The sequence below is a fragment of the Coenobita brevimanus genome, chromosome 53 (assembly GCF_032717465.1).
Source record: "Coenobita brevimanus isolate Jiangsu-jjx chromosome 53, ASM3271746v2, whole genome shotgun sequence".
In the NCBI taxonomy this organism is placed as follows: Eukaryota; Metazoa; Arthropoda; class Malacostraca; order Decapoda; family Coenobitidae; genus Coenobita; species Coenobita brevimanus.
Window position 1 is genome coordinate 7,283,901 of NC_137006.1, and position 20,494 is coordinate 7,304,394.

Here is a 20,494-nt window from a genome sequence, read left to right on the forward strand (position 1 = left end):
AACCACTTCAGTACCGTGACTATCTTTTATATTTTATTCTTGCTTCCTCCAGGAAATGATATTCAGCCAAGGAGAAACTCCTTGAACAGGTGGGGTTATACATACCCTTCATCAGCCAGTTAACTCTAAGGGATCTCTTCTCATTTTAATAATTTCATCTCACAGCAGCAACAAATGAAAAAAAAAAAAAGTTATGGTACTCCTGTGATTAACGCCATGAAGCCGAGGACGTCTTTGTTAGTTTATTATCGCTTCTTTCAGATGAATGTGCTCAACTTACAAGAACCTCCGTCAGAGAAAGGGTAATAAAATCTACGTATCCAAACCTCAGTTCGAAAGATCTTTCCTTAGCTGAATATACATATATATATATATATATATATATATATATATATATATATATATATATATATATATATATATATATATATAGATAGATAGATAGATAGATAGATAGATAGATAGATATATTGTAATTCATGCAATACTAGAGAGAGAGAGAGAGAGAGAGAGAGAAAGAGAATATGAGGACGGTGAAGATGTACAGTAAGTGAAATGTCATCGCCGCATTGATTCTTTTGTTGTTTTTGTTACTTTTATATTAATCTTGTTTGGTAACTTTCTGGCACAGTACACACACACACACACACACACACACACACACACACACACACACACACACACACACACACACACACACACACACACACACACACTTAGGCTATAAATATTTCTTTACTCTCCCTCTTTCTTCCCTCATCTCCTTCCTTCCCTTCTCTTTCTTCCAGTTCCTTCTCCCTCCGCTCGTCTTTCCTTCTTTTTTTCAATTTTTCTTCGTTCTTCTTTCCTTTCATCCTCTCAGTGACTCTCCTCTTTTTCATTCACTACCCACACTCATTCCTTCTCTCCATTCCTTCTTTCATATTCCATTCTCATTCCGTTTCTTCATTTTATTCCACATTACTGTGCTGGAGCAGGATGCCTTCATGTGGTAGCGCTGATATAGCCAGGCGGATGGACTGCCTGGTTACAAACATCCCTCAACAACTTCTCTGTCCCCTGGATGGAGGATGATGGACTGCGGGAGGAGGGAGGACAACATTCACATGAACATGGGATTGCAGCTACTGCAGTAACTTCTACTACTACTACTACTACTACTACTACTATTGCTACTAATCATCATCACCATCATTATTTTCTCCACACTTCCTTTCTTTCCCTTTTTCGTTCGCTTTCCTTCCCTCCCTCTATTTCTCTGTCTTTTCCTTCTTTTCTCCCCAGATTTGCTTGCTTTTTTCTCTCTTATTTTTCCTGCATTGCTCTCCTCTTTTCATTCCTCCCTTCATCTTTTACTTTCCCTTTTCTCCTCCTTTCCTTCCCCTCTCTATGTCTCCTTCCTTCCCGTCTCCCTTCCCATGTCTCCTCCTCACCTTTACCTCAGATACGTATTGCTTAACAGATGTGGCAAATGCCTTTCTTCTCATCTCTTCTCAATCCTCTTGCCTTATTACTGCCCTTTGTTCTCTCTCTCTCTCTCTCTCTCTCTCTCTCTCTCTCTCTCTCTCTCTCTCTCTCTCTCTCTCTCTCTCTCTCTCTCTCTCTCTCTCTCTCTCTCTCTCTCTCTCTCTCTCTCTCTCTCTCTCTGTCTCTCTCTCTCTCGTTTTTCCTTCCTTTACTTCTTTGCCTTTTTTTTTTTTTACCTTCTTTATTCCTTGCCAGTTTCCTACCCTGCTCTCTTCCTTTCTCCATCTTCCTGCCTTTTGCTTTCTATGGCGTATAATGCGATAGATTATTAAGATTTAGTCAAATCTTCATCGGAATCCAGAATGAAAGTAGTTGGTAGTCGTGCTGTGTAAGTTTTCATCTGGCTGACTGATTCCAGATTTCCGTAGTAATTCAAATAATGCCTGTATTGTACATGGCAGTGGTTAAAATATAGTATTTTCTTTCACTGTCGTTTGCATAGATGTTCATTTTATACTAAGTGTCGTTCTGCATGACAAGAAAATAATAAAGAAGTAGCTTATGTTTTCCGACACCAACCAACGAGGTTATAACAGCTCACTGGGTTCCCAAGCCTGGCAGCGAGATATTAAGATTGACTGCGTGCTGAGAGCAGCAGACACCAGCCAGATCTCACACGGATATCACACTCCCCCTCTAGATATCACCAAGAACTGACACACGTTGCAACTTATCTTGCGCACAGCCCACCATCCTTAACCCTCAGACAGACACACAGACAGACAGATATATTGGTAGATAGATACCAGTATATAGAACGGGAATTACTGATACACTTGTCAACAGCCAAAATGGTTCTGACTTATTCTCGTCTGTTTCTAACTAATTTGGTAACCCCGATTTCTAATTTGACACTAAGATTTGGCCATCACGTAACCTTGGCGGAGTACATCATAAGTGTGGGAAAATTCCCAGACGCTTGCACATTAGTTAAATAAGTATCAGGTAATCTATACTGTATATTGTCACAAAAATTATATTAAACTGAAAGCTTTTATCACTAAGCAGAAACCGATATATTCAAAACATTCTTACAAGACCTGTGCACATTAGAGGTGCTCCTGCACTGTGATTTTACGTTTGTTGGAGCAATTACTTTCACGCTGAAAAGTCCAATATTAGTGGCAATTTCCTGGTGAAACCATTTGCCATGTTAATCTCAGACATCGCCAGGATTAAATGGAAAGAAGTCCAAACGAAAATGGAAGAAATGTAACTTGAGTGACATTCGAGCACTGAGTGCATGGTAACTTTTCAACATCTTGTCCACAAGCTCCTCATAAATTGGTGCTCGAAAATTTCCTAGTTAATGCTTTGTGTGAACCACGAATCTCTCCCAAGTAGCCCTTTCCAGCTCAGATATGAGTAGGCTTTTCATAAAATCCTGATCATTGAATATAAAACAAAGTTGAGGACCATTGAAAACACCTGCCTTTACTTTGACTTCAGTTACAATGCCTTGGAACTTCGTTAGCAAGTAGTGGAGGCAAGCACCATCTTGATCCATGGCCTTCACAAAGTTCAACAATAAGTTGCAAATGAAGTGGAGGCAGGAATACCTTCTCAGGGTCAACAAAAGGTTTGTGAAGACAGTTGAACCTTCCAGTCATATCTTTGGGTCTCGCTGGCCATTCCTTTTGTGTGTAATACTTAGCATCTGCTCTGCTGTCCAATAAACAAAGAAAACACATATGCTTTGTGTAACCTCGCTGAAGTCCTAAAAGCAAGCAGATCACCTTCAGGTCCCCATGGGTGTTCTACTGATGTGTTTTGTTGTTAATAGCGGTCAACAAAGTACCCATATTTCATAACTTTCATTCGTTCCATGGGCATGTGCAATTGGAATTGAAGGAATTAATTAATTTTCCATTATGGAGAAGGACTGCCTTCAGTGTATCCTTTCAAGAATCAATGAACAAACGCCATTCTCCTGTTTGGTAGGGACGAAACTTACGAAGGTGTTGCATTAACGATATAACATCATAACAGTAACAATGCATATAGTCCATCTTGAAGTACGTTGAGAGCTCTTCATGTCTATGACGGAAGGTGATGGCACAAAGTCCATCTTGTAGCAGGTTCCATTGCTTGAGTCGAGCTCGAGGGAGTTAACTTTACTTCTTCGCCAGGATAAGGTCATGCGGCTCTACCTGACTGGCGAGGTATGGCTCCTTGCTCTCAAAATCTTGAAAGTCGGCTTCCATGCAACGATCCTCCTCACTAGATTCTGATTCACTTGTGGTATTTAGTAGAGGGTTTGGAACTGGAAGCTCAGAGCCATGGGGTACTGGCCTAAGAGCAAAAGGTAGTGTACATTAGGTTACTTGATCGTGGACCGGGTTTTCACTGAATTCCCTTTTGTTTTAGTGAGGTAAAAGTAGCAGTCACTACAGCGATCCTTGGTTCACGCCAAACCATTGGTACGACGACAGGCGTACCTGATGGCAGTTTACCACGCATCCATTAATTCATGTGGTTTACACAGGGCTTGCATTATATAAGGGGTGCCCACTTCTGGTCATGATCACCAACAGGACATTTGAAGTAATGTTTGTAAGCGGCTACAACATTCCTTGCAATTGGTTTCTCCAGGCTTTCAGATATAAAGAGCCCGCAGATATATCAGGAAATGTTTGATGCATTCATACAGTTACGGCACTCCACTGCATCCCATCACAGATCAAAGCACTTCGAGCAGTAAAGAAAATCTGGAATGGAATAATGGCAAATATAAAATTACTTATGCATGTATTGGTGTCCAAAAAGAAAAACAAAATGATCTGCTTGATCGTGGAAAAATTTTACCCTAGTTTTGGCTGTGGCTGATTCACTTTGAGTTGCCAAATAGGCTACCTTGTGATTCAGGTACTTAACTAAAACTGATGAAACCGCCACTAGAACTAACTGAAGTGCCTCTTTATAAGGTATAACTGTCTCTATGATAGGAATGTGGTCGGAAATTCCCACGTAGGTGAAGATTTTCCTACGGTAGACTGGTTGTCGAAAACAGGGCGAGCTAGAGAAAATTGAATAATGTATTCTAAACATACAGGTTCATGTTGCTTAGAATCACCTTAAAATATTCTGGAACAAATAACACTTTAAATTTTGTCGACCAGAGTAATCCACAGGATTCACAAGTCAACATCCAACACTGTAAAGTAAAACATTACAGTACAGCATACAGTAACGCCAAGGCATTACCACCTACCTTCACATCATACACCACTGTATTCAGACCGACCACCGTGCATATTCACCGCTGTGTTTCCCTTTTAGTTCTGGACAGCAAGGGAGCCAAACAGGTATTCTTAACACAGGGCTTATCAACTTCTCTCGGGTCGCCCAGCCTCGTCGGTATTCATAGGGAGAAATCTTTCGAGGTCTAAGGGTTACTTAACGTATCTTAATAAAAAAGGTATTCACGCTATTAATACTATGTCTACAATTTACGTTTGTTCTCCTTTTAATATATATATATATATATATATATATATATATATATATATATATATATATATATATATATATATATATATATTCCATCCACCCATCCATCATTCAATCCTACAATGCCCCATGAGGAGCGTAGGAGCCCGGGGCTAGGCAGTTGGTTCCGACATTTCAGATGAGAGTGACCCGCCTCACTCATCCCTGAGTGGCATTACATGAGCAATCAACCCCAACTCCCCCTTGAATATAATCCTTCACCGGCTCAATCCGACTGGAGCGCAATAATTACCCACTAAACCACCAGGCGCCAAAATTTGGTTATATGGTTACCACCCAGCGTAGTAAATGGTTTCCTGGTGCACAGGAAACCATTTGGCTTGTCACCCAATGTACGTAGAGTCACCCACAGGCTGAAGGAAATGGAAAGAATGAAGGAAAGAAAGACAGAAGAGTCACCCGTAGGCAGAAGAACAAGGAAAGAATGAAGGAAAGAAAGACAGAAGAGAATGAAAGGAATGAAGGTTGGAAGAGAGAGGGCAGACACCGGAGAGTAACACTACATCGAGTGAGTGGATGATAAGCGCCCCCACCTACCACATATATATATATATATATATATATATATATATATATATATATATATATATATATATATATATATATATATATATATATATATATATATATATATGAATGTACAGTATATGTATATATCATCATCAGAACCTCTATCCATTGATTATTTCGGCAAAACCCTAATGTAACGTACCGGTACACAAAGATAACACCATCTTTGTCAGTAAACACCTAATGATAAAGGACGAAGCTAATGAGCAGGGCAGTGAGGGATGAGGTAAATGCGTCCAGGTGAGGTGAGGGAGAATCACCGAGGAAAATGTAATGATGCTGTTGAATTCAAAGTATCTTTTCTTTTTTTCAAAGATTCGGTGCTTTTCTTTGGTGCACTTACCTCGTGATTGATGGCAGCTGGCTCAGAAAGGTAAGGCAATGAAAAGCATGGAGAGAGAGAGAGAGAGAGAGAGAGAGAGAGTTTATCTAGTATTCTACCTCGGGTTGTTACACCCCAGCACCCAGCTCTCACCCTCTTCATTATTTACGTCCCACTTTCCCCTCGGCAGCCACACCGAATGGAAGCTTGGAAGAAAATTATGTGGGAGATGAAAAGGTTTATTCTATGCACTGGCGCAACCTGCGGCCTCTTCCTGACTCATTGTGTATAGTGGGTATATGAGAGTAAGAGTTTTAACAAAAGAGCATTATATTGTATTAAATATATATATATATATATATATATATATATATATATATATATATATATATATATATAGATAGATAGATATATATTTATATATATATTTATATATAGATAGATAGATAGATAGATAGATAGATAGATATGTATATATATATATATATATATATATATATATATATATATATATATATATATATATATATATATATATATGTATATATATAATAAAAGTTAACGGCAGACGAATTGGCTGTGCTGTAGAAATTCTACCTGAGAGGGGAACTCTGTCTCTTACTGATTTGCAACAATGTTTATTCAGTGTCTTCCCTTAGCTTGTGGTGCTTCCCTGTTTCAATAGATATGGTGCTTTGAGCTATTTCTTATTATTAGGCATTAAAAATATTGGACTGCGTATGTTGTTAGACTGAATATAATACATAATTCAGCCCATACTGGAGATATGATCAGATTATAATGCTTCATTTACTTGGAGTAAAAAAAAATAAATGCTGCATGACATTACTATGATCCTCACTCTCACATTCGCAAGTGAAGCTTGATCCCTGCTGGAAGGACACAAATTATGGATGAGAGCAGTGGGAATGAGTCCTCTGAGAGAAGCATTTGGAACTAGAAAGCACTCTGGGAGCGCATGCCCCCGACAATGTCATTGCCATTACAAAGAATCCGGATGCGGATCCGTCGAGATATTGTGTGGAATTCATAGGATCCTGATCCGCCCCCAAATTTAATCAACTGTTCCTTATCCCATGGCCAGTTCTTCCACAAAATTTATTGAAACTCATTGAGAACTGTTGGAGATATTGTGCGGGAGAAAAAAGATCCGAATCCGGGTGCGCCCCAAAATTTTAAAATTTTTCCTTGGCACTTGACCTACCCTTCCACTAAATTTAATTGAAATAAATAAAGGACCTTTGAAGATAGTGTGCGGGTTGGTCCGGATCCGGATCCATCCCCAAATTTAATCAATTCTTTCTTGGCCCATGGCCCACCTTTCCACCAAATTTCATTAAAATTCATTGAGAAATTTTTGGAGATATCGTCTGGACAAACAAACAGACAAGCATAGGTGAACACATAACCTCCTCCAACTTCGTTAGCGAAAGTAATTACAGGAAAAGACTCACATGCAAAGAATGAAATAAAGGAACGTTGTGGTGTTGATTGTTGATGAGAATGTGATACAAGCAAACGACAGGATGCAGTGGGTGAGCTTTGTGTGCAGAAGAAAAATAAGTATGTAAAAATAAATTCAACTAGAAAGCACTCGGAGAGTGCATACCTCCGCCAATGCCATTGCCATTAAAATGGATTCTGATCCTGATCCGTGGAGATATTATGTGAAATACATAGGATCCGGATCAGGGTCAGGATCCACTCCAAAATTTAATCAATTCTTTCTTGGTAAATGCCTTACCTTTCCACAAAATTTCCTTGAAATTCACTGAGAACTTTTGGAGATATCGTTTGGACAAACAAACAAACATTGGTAAATTTATAACCTCCTCCAACTTCGTTGGCACGGTAATGATACTAACTGAAGTACGTGCTGTAAATATCCAAAAATTCTCATCCAGAAGTAAAGAAATAAACAAGAAGCAGCAATGAGATGGTAAAACCAGCGTCCATCAACTGGTCTACAATGTACTGTACTATCAAAATCTAATCACCTAATTCATGCCTGACTCATTCACTAATATTGGTTCAAATCAGATCAAAACTTTTGGTCTGATTTTGCCCAGTGACTTTGGAATTTGACCTTTTCCACTGGCGCTGACCTTTGATTATTCTCAAAACAGAATCCATTTACTCTTGTTTTAATAAGAACCTTCCCACAAACTTTAATCAACAACGGATAAAAAATGTAAACTGACCTTTCCATATGACCTTGTCTTCGACTTACTGTTTAAAAAACAACAGGTTAACCTCTTCAATGATTCTTGGCTCATCCAAGAAGTTTGATCTAAATGAAAGCAAAACAGTTCTAGTTATCCTGGGCACTCACACATATTCACGAGTCGATATCTGACCCTGCCCTGTAATCTTGGCTTCTGACTGACCGTTCTCAAAATTTAATCCTTTTATTCTTGCCCGACCCTAAACCCCTCCACCAAGTTTGGTTAAATCACATAAGAAACATTCAGTTGACCTTGTCCTGTGAAAAATCATTTGACCTTTCCCTGTGACCTTGGCCTTTGGCGGATTGCTTTTCAAGTCGAACGCTCATGTTCTTGTTTTATTCCAGACACTTCCACAAAGTTTAGTTGAAATCGGATAAAAACTGATTAAGTTGCCCTTACCCTGTGGCTATTACCTTTGATCTATTGTTCGCAGAAACGGCAGGTTTATTCCATAGATGACCTTCAGTCCTTCCACTGAGCTTGGTTAAAACTTCGTCTTATTTTTAGTTGTTATGTTAAGAAGCACACTTTTGAATATACCCAGTAACCTTAACCCGCCCCGTCCCGACCACTTTTTGACCACCGGTACCCCCCAATCCCGACCATTTTTCGACCCTTTTTTTTTTTGCTAAAACTTTCGCTTTTGGTGAGAAACATCGAAAATTCATAGAGAAATCGCTCACCTGAGGTTTAAAATACTCATTACAGGTAGGAGAGCCTCCTTACCTTACTGGGTTTTCTATCAGGCTGGCACCAAAGAAAACGAGTTCTATGGGAGGATGACTATTTCACACCACTCATAAACGGTATTTATTTATTTACTGTTACGAATTTATATGTAGTACAAGAGTATATTGGTTTTCAAGCAGTAATATAGGCATTATAAGCATTGTTTCACTCACTAATACCTGACCTTTTTTTGCCACATTACCTGATCATCATTTCTAACTATTTCTTCCTCTAATGCTATGTAAAGTTTGTCCTCCACATTGTCATTGATTCGGGAATCACTCTGGCCCTGAATTTCGTACCGTGGCATGACATGGCTATACTGGCCAGGTCACTGATAACAAGTGAATTGCTGAGAAAAGGGCATGCAGGGGGGGGAGGAGGTCATGCTGGGTAAGGCATTGTCTCTGCCTGGCATCTTGTTGAGGAAGGTGTCCCGTGTATACGTACCAAAAATGACTCGCGAAAATTGAAAATTGTGGAAATTATGAACCTTGCAATTGCAGGACGTTGAAGTACGTCCTCGGGATTAGCTGTGACAAAACGTGAGGACGTGGAAGTACGTCCTCGGGACGGCGCGGGTTAACATATGTCTTCTCGAAATTCAATAACTTCCATCTGACAGCACCTTCAGTCCTTGTCTCAGGTGTTGTCTAAACTGGACAAAAACTGCTTGAGATGATTTTATTTGTCAGAGTTTGACCTTGTCATGGGACTTTGACTGTTGACCTCTTCGTCTCAGAAAACAGCACGTTAACTCGTTGTCAAAGTCCCAACTCTTCCACCAAATTTGATTTAAGTAGGATTTTTTGCTAAACACACACACACACACACACACACACACACACACACACACACACACACACACACACACACGTCGATCTAATCTTAACACCTGGTCTTGTTATGCGATGGTCAGTTAAATGAATACATCAGTGAATAAAATAATTAACCTAAATAATGTGAGAACTAAATACTATAAATGAAGCAAAGAACATGAACATGTAAGATGACCCTGCCATAGGAATTTGATTAAATTTATTCTGGAACCGAGATGTGTTCATTTCAGGATGATTGGACACGTCGCATATATATATATATATATATATATATATATATATATATATATATATATATATATATATATATATATATATATATATATATATATATATATATATATATATATATATATATATATATATATATATATATATATAATTGGAAGCATCTCGATCCGTGGTTCCCTGAACCCTGGCTCGGATACACTGTGGGGATCATTCTCTGGTACTTTGGCCTTTCGTTAATTAGCATATGCTCATCCCCTGTCAATTCATACCGGTGATATATTCAAACTTACATTTAGAAAATAAAAATAGCCATGGCATCACTTTGACATTCATATTCTTTGCTCTTACTTAAGACATCTCTTCTTGATTCGTATTGGGTGTGCATAAGAAAGGAAAAATATCTGGTAGTCACTCTCTCCAATGAGATCCAGTCCTACAGCGACCATTACACAGATATAAGTAGAATCCTACATGAGTGGTAATTTCTTAGGCAATCTTTCTCTTTCTCTGTTTCCAAGAACTTTTTCTCACTATATATGTTTCTTCTTATCAGTGAACAATATTTCACCGCAACGTGCAAGAATCTTTGTTTCAATCTCTGTTGGCTTTGACGTTGTTTGTTCGACTTTCTTTAAAAAGACAATTTTTGCGTAATGTTTTGCTTAAATCAATTCTTCCATGATCACTTCTTTCATATCGTTCTTTCACCCTGTCCCCCTCTCCGATCCTCCTACCTTCTCCAATCTATCCTTCCCCTGACTCTGTCCCAACTTTCTCCTTATACGTCCAAAAATTTTCTATCACTCCCTTCCCCAACCCTCGTTTCTCACCACTTTCCTTTCACCGTTGCCTCACCCCCCCCTCCCATCTTTCACTGCCTCAAGTCTTTCACCCTTCATTTATTCCCCCAACCCACCCACCACACAGCCTTACCACACCCTCATTCATCTCCCCAGTATCGTACTCTCTTGCCCCCTCACCCTTCCCCTCATACTCCCAACCCACCAATACTCAATCTTTTCACTCCCTCATGCTTCCATTTTCCCGCCCAAACCCCATCTCACTCTCCACGCATCGTTCCTTTAACTTGTGCTTCATTCCTTTCTCGTTTCATACTTCTAGCCTCTCGCATGGGCTGAAACGCTATCCCCGAACATACAGTTACAGGATTCAATTATTGTGGAAAATATGCTGACTTTGGACTTTGTGATGAATGTGCAGTACTGAGAAAGTTAGTCTGCTTCATAATTCATCACCTTGTATATACCACACAAATTTCACTTCTTGGCCTTACCCACGTTCTAATATGACGATTTCTTAACAGTCTAAATATCAGTTTTTCCCTTGGATATTTTATACTGATCTCCTGCTTGAAAATTTGTCAGTTGACGTAATCCTGTACTGTCTTCCATTCTTCCAATCCTTAAGCTCCTAAATGCTTTCAATTACCTGCCCTAAATCTTTTAACTAGGTTTCTAACTGTTTTCTTGTACCTCTTTTCTTTCTGTAAACCTTCTGTTATAACTTCCCTCAACGGAGAAGTATCATGTAGTTGTAATTATGTGCTAAAGATATTTAAGATCGGTAGGCAGAAGTAGGCAAGGATTGACAAGGCAGCCTTCATGTAAAGGCTGACAAAATCGAGACAGAAAGTGGCAGGACGTTCATTCTTTAGGTTTGGCAAAATTACACTAGGTTAAGTTAGGTTCATGTAGGTAGTTGAGGGTACTTTATCTTAGGATATGGTTAGGTTAGGTTAGGTAGGTATGTAGGGAAGCAGTGATTTGACAGGTAACAAGGAGTAAAGCAGGTGAAGGAAGGACATTTATTTAAGGCAGGCAAAAATAAAGTAAAGGATACGTAATGTCAACAGAGGACGGTTAATAGGTAAGGTAAGTGAATAAGGTAAGGGAAGGTTATGTAGGTAAGGGCATGTAAAGGCAGGCAGGGGCAGGTAAGGAACCCCATGTTAAGGTTAACAAATTCTGGCCACTGGCAGCAGTGTCCATTAAGGGTTATTATCTGGGATCTGTGTGGCACTCAATGGTTTCCCTATAACTACGGCCAATGGTTTTGGGATAATTGTTGCACAACACCTACTCCAATCCACATCGCTTTATTGATGCAGAATATTCTAAGCTGAATACCCATTATTCACTGGCGGCAGCACTAGTGTAATGTAAAATATGATGTTCTGATGATAGTTAAATGCAAGATGAGAGTAACACTCAAGACAATGCTATCTCTTCAGTTCCATGACGTGCTGTATAAAATATACTTGATATCTCCAGGTGATAGTACTGAGTTTTAGACAGACCTTAGTGGGGAAGAGATCAATGAAAAGTGATTATAACCACTCATGTTCCAAAAATCCACCTTCAAGTGAATAAATTACGTTAAGATTGTGAAAAAAAAAAATGTAACCAGACTGAAGGGACTATAGCTGCCAAGAAAAAAACATTAACCTGAAAGATATTGAAAAATAACTCAAATGAGATTAAATGTTTTACTATCGTCCAGGTTATCCATTTGACTTGAAAATGAACTAACACCTAAATTAGACGACGAAGCTACCAAAGTATTTATAGAGGATATGACAGTGACTTGTTTCAGGTGTCTCGGATAAACTCATTCCGTGGCTCAAACCCTACAATTACATGACGTATATCTCCACTTTATTCTGCGTGTTTACTGACGATCTTATTCAGCTTGAGAGAGAGAGAGAGAGAGAGAGAGAAGTGTCACCCGCCAATCATCGTCATCATTATTCGATCCAACATTTCCATACCTATAAACTGGGAGAACAGAATCCAGATTCAAACATAGAAAAGCACAAAAGCTAAACAAACAATTACTTACTGATATAAAAACACAGAGATTGACACACACACAGTCTAGACATGCTGTGATAAACTCCTCCCCTAACTCATTTACATGACATACTGTACATAAATGCATAGATACATGTGAACACGCGCACGCATCTCTCTCTCTCTCTCTCATACCTAAAACACACACACACACACACACACACTCACACAAATAATATTTCCCAAGTGATTATACACTAGTGTGGTGCCACTTATAATCCCGTAGGATTTGCTTGCTAAAAGGTAATTTTTGCTTCATTTGGTTCATTTGCGGACGAAATTTTAGAAAATGATGGGGATCAAGTTTTTCGACCATTTCCATATTTTAAATCCCCATGTTTTTCCTATCAGTTAACATATTTTCACAAGATTAGCGTAATTTTAGAGGTTTTTGATCATGCTGAGTTCGTTTATGTTACTAAAAATGCAGGCATATGTGCCTATTACTGCTTTTCATAGAAAATTACCAAATTTAGTCACGTGGATTGCCATAATGGATGTCATGTTTGCAATAACAAGAATATATCCATGTAATACTTCTCTGTACAAGTTTTTTAGTCCAAAAATTAAAAAAATGCATGGTGAAGTCATTTTTACTGTCGGAATATCCTGTAACAAAATAATAGCTTTGGCTCTATTTCTGTAACAAATATACAGAACCCTTTCTTAGCAAAAACAGACATTAGGTGTTTATTGATTTCCTCATGATACCTAAAACAGAATGCACATCCACAAAATACTTAGTTCCATTTTGATATATCATTATCACCGGTATCAAAATTATGCAAGTAAATCTTCTGATTCGCACTTATGCATATCACTTCTGTATTTTATTCCACAATCCCCTGCATAGTATTTACAGAGTGGAGTGCAAGGCAGTCCATTCTTACTGCAGCTGCACCTTCTTCTGCTTTCTGATTTGCATGAACATTTGTTAAGTTCAAGAACAGCTTGGAGTACTGGCAAAGTGAGACTTCATACAGGAACATATGCACCTTCCTCTATGCTTCAACCATTTTGTTCAATGGGAGGAAGGAATGGAGAGGTGGCAAGGTAGGATCTGTCGTGCATGGCAATATAATTAACCTGGGTAATAAGTGGCAACAAGGCAGCTCCGGTAGGGGGTAACATCTCTCCTTCTAAGTTCCTGGAGAGAAACATCTCCCATCTCAGTGCAGGAAGAGATGTGGAACTTGTAGAGGAGTAGCCACTGCACACATACTTCTCCAAACCCTTGAGTTGAAGGGGCAACTCCCCATTTATGAGATCTGTAGGGACTGGTCCTTCGTGAAGCTCCCGAAAGCAGTCAGTGGCAGGATCTTCATCATCGAGTTTAAGATATGCATTAACCCAAGTATTTATTGTAAACCCAACAAATCTTCCACCCCAGTCAGAGCCAGAGAAGTAGTGGATTCCAATGAGGCCTTGGCATTTGCGATGTCCAGCAGTTTGCACTCTGTCTATCACATCAATTTCTCGATATTTAGTGCCCTTGCCAGTCAGAAACTTGGGGCGCGTTTGAGCTGCAAGGTGATTACGAGACACCACAATGTCCAGGAGAAGTTTAAAGACATCAATGTCCAGAGACCAAACACATCCTTCTCGCCAAGTCCTTTCAGTTACAGAAGCCAAAACCTGATGTGGGATTAGAGTGTTGGCCTCTTCATGTGTGTGTATTTCCTCAAAATCGTGGCATTTAAGTATAATGTCGTAAGTGACAACCAGCTTTATGTTCCTGTTACCAGAAAAATGTTCTAGTAAACCGTCAGCAAACACACATGTCAGATGGTACTTGGTTTTTGATGAGGAATGAAGCTCTTTAATTAATATGGTGAGCTCCATCTCTGGGTGAGCTACAAATCTGGTTGACGTTGGCTCTCTCTTCTGACGAGTTTTATCCGTCAGAGATTGATCTAGGTAACGATCAAAGATCGCCCAACCCTCACTATATCCATCCATCAATGACTGAATGCGCCTGGTGAATGCATTTCGTAGATCAGAAAGCTTCCGTATGGCTAGTGTTTTCTTCATACCTTGCAGAACGGCCATGGCATCAACACTGAAAACATGAGGTGGATGTCCTGTGGGGGCTATGTTGGGAAGCTGGTCTGGTTAAACTGTTAGAGCAGGATATTCCTCAGTGACATGTATGAGACTAGACTTGTCAGTGGGAACATATAGAGTCATCAGTGGAACAAAGGGATCGTGGAACCACAGACTTTTCGGTCTCTCCAACCATCTCCTCAAGTTTCGGCACCAGCTCTGGTCGACTTCCTTGGTAATGAAAAATCTGGCCAGCAGTTCCCACTCTTCACGTGATTTAACAACCTTGTTGCCTATGCAAAATTTGTTTTTCTCCATCCAGTTTGAGAATGTTTTCAGCTTGAGTTCCTTCGTGGTGTCCTAGACAGACAGCTTTGATGAGGGAAGTAGTCTGTCCTGAGCAAAGTCTTTAAAGCACTTCTGTCCCTTCTCTGCCAGTTATAGTATGTCATCCTCGGCATTTTCTGGTACAGGAGTGGATGAAACCAGGTTTTTCAGTGGTGATTTCTCTGTGAATGAGTTGCCATTGCATTGCAACTCGATGGAGATCCGAAGCTTCATTGCATTTGTACTACATCTGAAAGCAGGTTCACCAGGTAGTTGACAGTGTTCATGCCGCATGGAAGAGCCTGGTGCTTGAGAGAAACCACTGAGGTATTGCTTCACTCTAAGAGCTAGATGAGGTGTAGTGGTAACAATTCAGTCAAGTACAACCTCATCCCTACTCAGTCCAACCATGCCACCATGATCCTTCGTGCATTTTATCTCTTCCTCGAGAGTCTAGTCTTTGAACAAATGAGTGAATGAAATCTGACTTGGCAACAACAAAGTCTCCCAGTATTAGTGCTTGCCTTGCAACAGGATCATCCTACTCAAGGGCATTCATTTGAGCACGGTGAACTGGCATTAGACGGGCGTAGTTCAAGCGATCAAGTGCAAGAAGTATTTGATGATGTTCTCTAATGCAGCTAGGTAACCTTCCCAGTCCGCTGAGCGACAGGCACTTAACAATATAAGACGCAAGAGGCTTTCTGCTTGCTCAAGATACTGTAGCAGAAATTGGGCAGGCTCACCCTGCTCCTTTTTCTCTTCTTCTGGCTTGACATTTCTTGAATACCAAGACCGTTTACCATCGAAGATTTCAACCATGTCAGGACCGCGTTCATGGGGGGATTTCTTGAAGGACATGCACTGTTCTTGAAGAGGTCCAGGTGGAAGCTCTGAGCAAATTGCATCAATCCTCACCATCATGATTGCCAGGCTAGTCGTAATATGGTACTCCACACCACACTTGTATACTTTGCCTCCATAAAACCCACGGAAAGCTGCAGAAGTGTATGTGCCACTTTAGATTGCACAAGTGTCAATGTCACTTCCATCACTCGTTTCTCCAAGAGTATGCAGGACAACAAATGCAATATGCAAAGCACCTGATTGGAGAATCCACTTGGTGTTACATACTGTTTGCTGGATCTTGAGGGCACGACTGTTGAGGTCCAGATCAAGTGTGATGGTAATCTTTCTCTCAGTACCCACCACAAAAGCAGATATGCCCTGCGCCAGTCTGAAGACCATGTGAAAGGTCACGTAATCTTTTGGAGAGGTATTGAATAGCGGAACAATGACTTCTGTGTTTGTAAGTATATGCATCTGGGCAGACTGTGTCATAAGTCCAAGTCGGCATCACATTTTGTTTAGCCAACTTCTCATATCAGGGGGTTCTCTCTTTTGGTAACGGAATAGGGCTATTATCATCTGGGGTGTCCTCCTGAGGGTTCTGAACATGCTGTTTATTTGTAATCTATTAATCTGCATCCCCTGCCTCTTATCGGTAGTGTTTTCATCATTACTTGGGTCGGTTCAAAGTAGTTAGCAAGACCCCATGACATGTGTAAAGTCAGTTGACAGGATGTTTTCACGTTTTCCCAGCTGATAGGATGGAAACTGCACAGGCGTTGCCATGATTGATTGCTCTGATAGGTATTTTGCTTCAAAGTGCGAGGGGCTGAAGAAAGAACCTCCTCTGGGATCTCAAGTGGCTCATTGACTGGTTGTCCATCTTCAACCAGCTGATTTCTCACAGTCACTGAATCATGGAATGTATTCTGTCCAGTTGGTGTGTCTTCTAACAGATCTATATTATCTACTGCAAACCAGATGTTCACCCCTTTTTTGACAAAGTCTGGCAGACAAAATCCACCAGCCTCTTTCATCTTCCGAAGGACACCTTCCTCCACACGTTTTTCAGGATCAAGGATCCTCTTATACTTACTCCCAATATAAACATCAGGGAGATTGTCAACAAGTGTTTTGTCTCGGACCATGGAATAGACAGCATGAGGCAGGCCTATTGAAAGTGGTGTATGTACGGTGTGTCTAGATTTACAATCCTTCTCTGACTGATGCTTCGCTTGGCGATCACTGTGGGTGTTCTGAACCAGGAATTGTCTAGCAACATCCACTTTTGTCAACCTCCAGGTACTTGAATAACATGGTGGCCAAAAAGAAGACGTGCAAAGAAGAACTGCATAAGTGGTGGATTCTGGAAGTCATCAAAGCTTCCACTGAACAACCAGCCACAATACAAGACTTGGAGCATCTCCTGTCGGAGACTGCTGGCTGGCTTTTTCAAAATACCGACAGTGTCATCATCATCCTGGAACTCAGAACGAAATTCCATTGCCCTGATAAGTACACTTTCAGGAACAACTGTTTCAGCTGCATTATTTCTCAGGTGTCTTTATGATCTGTCCACCAGGAAGACGGTCAGTAATTATCTGCTTAAGATACTTGCAATAGTTTGCCGTCACTGATCTCCTTGTGGTACCAATGAAGAATGGATAAATGTGCACTGTTCACCGCGGCCATAGCGACAGTGACATCATCATCAGTGAACCTGTTTATCAGTGTGAGAATCAACTGTTCAACACATATAGAATGGTTGAGCTTGTATTGTCAGGAGCAACTGAGGTGAATGTGCGTTGAGCATATTGCAAGCATTTGTTGTGATAACGTTGATCTAGGGCAGACTCATCACCAGCATACTGTAGGTATGACACACAAGTTCGAACTTAGTCGTCCGGTGTCAAGTTCTTGATTGTAAGGAAATATTTCATCCATGCTGTTTGACAAAACACGATGGAGGGGTTTCTCAGTCATCATTCGGACAGAAGCTGCAGGATGAGAAGATGCACATTTCTGCTTTTGCAGCAGTTCTTATCTTTTTTGGACGTAGTTTGCTGGCTGAAGTAGAAGGCTGACCAGGGCCTGCAGGAGAATCTGACTTTACCTGCTTTACTCTCAACCGCTCAGTCATGGTCCTATTAATAAGAGGTTTTCGACGTTCGCTGTGGTAACTTAAAGATTTTCGTTGAGGCTCAATGATGTTTGTTAAATATACAAAGAAGCTTTTTGCTGTCTTCTTGACCTAGTGATAATCTCTTATTACTGCAAAAGACTAATTCCTCAATTATAACAGGTGTGTTCACTGGTTTCTTGCTTGAGGTCGCCCCATTGCCACAGATGACACACAATCTATCAAAGATGGCTGTTAGCTTTTTCAGGGACTTGAACGACCTTCATTTGCAATACACTACTGCAACCAACCTGAAAACCGAATAAAAAAAGCACATTATTACGGTAATGACACCATGCCAATATAATAATTTGGTGGTAGCACATTATTACAGTAATGACACCATGCCAATATTATAACTTGGTGGTAGCACATTATTACGGTAATGACACCATGCCAATATAATAACTTGGTGGTAGCACATTATTACAGTAATGACACCATGCCAATATAATAACTTGGTGGTAGCACATTATTACAGTAATGACACCATTCCAATATTATAACTTGGTGGTTATTAGTTTACACTGCTTACTTTATCTCATTGCTCCACCTGAAACTAAAGAAGAAATCTACCGTTATTTAAATGCCATTTAGTGCATTTTCCTTCTTTCAGGACAGTAATAACTTCACCGTGCATTTTGTAGGACCTAAAAACTTGTAGAGAGAGGTATTACATGGATATATTCTTGTTATAGCAAACATGACATCGATTTTGGCAATCCGTGTTACCAAAATTTGGTAATTTTCTATGAAAATCAGTAATAGGCACATATGATTGCATTTTTAGTATCATAAACGAACTCACCATGATCAGAAACCTCTAAAAGGATCCTAATTTTGTGAAAATATGTCAACAAATGTGCATTTCAAAATATATGGGCGGCCGAGAACAGGGCTTCAGAAAGGGGGTCCAGGGGACTAAAAAAATTTGAACCTCTTCATTTTCTGATATTCTGGCCCCAAATGAAGAAACAAAAAATCAATTTTAGCATGCATGTCCAACGGGAGCTACTTTTGTGACATGGCACCACTGTTTTCAGTAGGACATACACTTGGCTAGACTACTACTGTGATGGGTGAAACAGTTTTTTTCTTCTTCTTCTTTTGTTCGTATTGACTATATAGTCAGATTTCATTGTCAGTAAGCATCCTGTTTTTTTTTTTTGTGTTTTTTTTTTTTACACAGCAGAAAAGCCTACTTCACAGTGATATGTAGTAGCAAATGGCATGAGGATCCTGTGTACTCACTATGGTAGAATGGTGTATTCTTTACCAAGCTTTATCCAGAAAGTAACCAGATCCTGCTTGTGATAAACTTTTTTACTGTCCTATAAAAATAAGAAAAAGAAAAATCGCCAAGGAATGTTTTACAGATACTACCGACTTGAAAAGACAAAATTACCCATTTGGGGGCAATTACCACAAGGTTAAGAATCATTGATCTGTATTTATATTTTTCAATTAAACGGAATACTTGCGTGACTGTGTACATATTGTCAAACAATCTCGGGAATTAATTCATGGACCGTAGAATAAATAAGTAAATTCACACATTTATATTCCTCAATTAACTTTCCTGAGTACGGGACCATTGGATATGCTGATAAGGAAACAATAATACTGTACAGATATAATATGTATACCTTTCTCAAAATTCTTTGCCAAGTTGCCCAAATTAAATAATATTTTTAAATATACCGCGTGTGGTTTTATGGTTGTGGTGATGCCGCATACAGTACAATAATCTTAGGCTGTGCATGTACTTGCCTGTGATAAACTACCTATTTAACACCACGCTATAAATTTTGGGCCGGTAAATTATCAAATTTCCCACTGAGTTATTTTTCTGATGAATTTACCCCTTCGGTCCGATAATGCGTATTCTATTTTATTAGTCAATAAATCCTCTCCTTTCCTATCTCTTCTCACAGACATTAGTGAACATCTGTCGTCACTGTCTAACCCAATCTATAAAAAGCTCTCCGGATGGGACGCTTCGTCTATATATCGTGGGACGAGTGTCTGCTCCCGTTTGCTTATCTGCACCTTTATTCCCGTCCTAAAATTTCTATGCAGACAGTAAATTATCATTATAATTTGTCCAGTTTATTAAAGCCAGCCTACAGCTCTAATAAATCAAATTTGCCAGCCCAGAAAATATTAGTTATACCGAAGTCGCATTTTCTTTACTTTCTACGAAGATACACCAAGAAAAAAAAAAAAAGTCTTCAAAGTTTCACTACAGC